At 22.2% G+C, this 2125-nt stretch overlaps 1 long non-coding RNA gene across 1 annotated transcript; it reads left to right on the top strand.

Annotated features, from left to right (window-relative positions):
* Positions 1 to 1607: 1607 nt before the first annotated feature.
* Positions 1608 to 1917, top strand: LOC123272869. Its single transcript, XR_006511189.1, has 2 exons — positions 1608 to 1715; positions 1787 to 1917. It is a non-coding gene; the product is annotated as an uncharacterized LOC123272869 (long non-coding RNA).
* The last annotated feature ends 208 nt before the right edge of the window (positions 1918 to 2125 follow it).

Here is a 2125-nt window from a genome sequence, read left to right as displayed (position 1 = left end):
TCAACCTGAATAAAAAACAAGATAATGCTTGTGAAATTTAATTTATTGCTTGAAAAAAGTATAATAGAGTAAATAATTGAAAATTAAAATTTTAGATAAATTTTTGTTAGTAATTTGTACGACAAAACTTTTTACATCTTAATTAATAATATTTATTAGTTAAAAAATTTTTTTCGATTGTTATTTTTATAATAAAAACAATTTTTATAATAAAAATAATTTTTATAATAAAAATAATTTCTTTCAGTTTTATCAACGAAAAAAATCTGCAAAATGGAAAAAATTTTCCTAGTAACTTTCATGGTCCTGATTGTCGCTGCCTTGATGATGACAGAAATCGATGGACGTGGTCTCATAAATCAAAAAGTTTTGGAGAACTGTACTAATTTCTGGATTGCCAGTAATCGGGCATTTTGCTTCGATAAGAAAGAAGAATAAAAATTCTATAAATAATGTTAAAAACAGTTAAAAGCCGGCGATATGACCACAGCTGTTAAAATCGACTTTAAATAAAAATTAAATAAAAAAAAATATTTCTTGCTAAAATTTTATCTTTTTATTGTCTCGAAAAAATGTTATAATAAATAAAAATTATTAAATAGGAACAAAAAGTATTTTTATTTATATCAGATAGAAAACAGTAAAAAAATGTCGCCATATTGATACAATAAGCAACAACAACAATGTTAATTATAGAACTTCTGCAATTTATTCCAGATAATTTTTTTTTATTTTTATTGTACACTGAAAAAAAAAATTAACTTGATTCAAGAGGAAAATTCTTGAACCAAGAAAATAATTTTGAAGAGGGTAATTCTCTAGAATCAAGACGAAAAATTTTTGAATCGAGTAAAATTTACTTAAATCAAGTAAAAATTTCTTAGTTTAAGAATTTTTTTACTCAAATCAAGAAGATGAAGCTCTTCAAAATTATGTACTTGATTCAAGAACATTTTTTTTCTGTGTAACGACTGAATTTTAATTGCTATCTCTCTTATGATAATATTTTTTAAATTAATTTCTTCTTTACAATTTTATTATAAAAAATTTATAGCCAACGCATGCTCAGTTCAGAAAATAAAAAAGTGCGTAGTAATTGAAATAAAAATTACATGAATCATTGCCATTTATAGAAATTTACTTTTTTACGTTTTTTTTTTTATTAATAAAGTCAATAATATTTTTTAAATTGTTTTATTTTATTTATGTTCAGGTAAAAAGTGTGACTTTATTTTGAGTAGAATTAACGATTGATAATAAAAGTAAAAATTTTTCTACTACATTGTTATTAAAAAAAAAAAAAAAAGAATAACACTTTTTATGACAAAATAGTCTAATTGTAATTACATACGTTGATGACTCCCAAAATAAGATTTTATCAATGATCTAATGCCGTTTTATTACCGGTTAATAATTATAATCAATAATCACCTTGAATTGTCGTAATAAAAAAAAATTCGAATCAGATTTTCAATTAGTAAGTTATAAATTTGGTCAGAATTTAGTTTGTTTATCCACTTATAAGGTGCAGTGTTAATAAAATAAAAAATACATACGACGTTTTTTCTTTCACTTATCGATTTAATTAAATCAATAATTATAAAAAATTATAGCGTTGCAAAATGTCTCGTTCTTTGGTGCCTTATCTAATTGCACTACTGGTAATTTCAATGATATTAAGTGCCAATGCGTCTACTAAATGCAAAAACGTCGCTGTGAGTACGCAATTCTTTTTTGAATAAAATAAAAAATTTATAATTTCTTTTTTTTATATTTATTGTTGCAGTGTACTACAGATACTGAATGTAAAAAGTGTAAGAAAAATTATGAATGTACTTTAGATTGGTGGAAATTGAAATCTAAATGCGCTCGTGCTGAACCATCGATTCTTATCCCACGGCGGATTTCTTATATTTATTCATAGTTTAAAAATAAATTGAATTTTAGATGGAAAAAAATTATTAAGTACTATATTATTTATATTAATAAATTATAATTAATATGTTTAATTAAATAAAATTAATTAATTTCTTTTATTGAATTTATAAGGCAATTTTTAGAATTTCTTAACTAATAAATTATTATACAGAGAATTTTTAAAAAAATCCTACTTATAGAATTTAAA

Source organism: Cotesia glomerata, linkage group LG10 (assembly GCF_020080835.1).
Source record: "Cotesia glomerata isolate CgM1 linkage group LG10, MPM_Cglom_v2.3, whole genome shotgun sequence".
Lineage (NCBI taxonomy): Eukaryota > Metazoa > Arthropoda > Insecta > Hymenoptera > Braconidae > Cotesia > Cotesia glomerata.
Note: the sequence above shows the minus strand (reverse complement) of the source record. Positions and strands in the feature narration are given on the sequence as shown.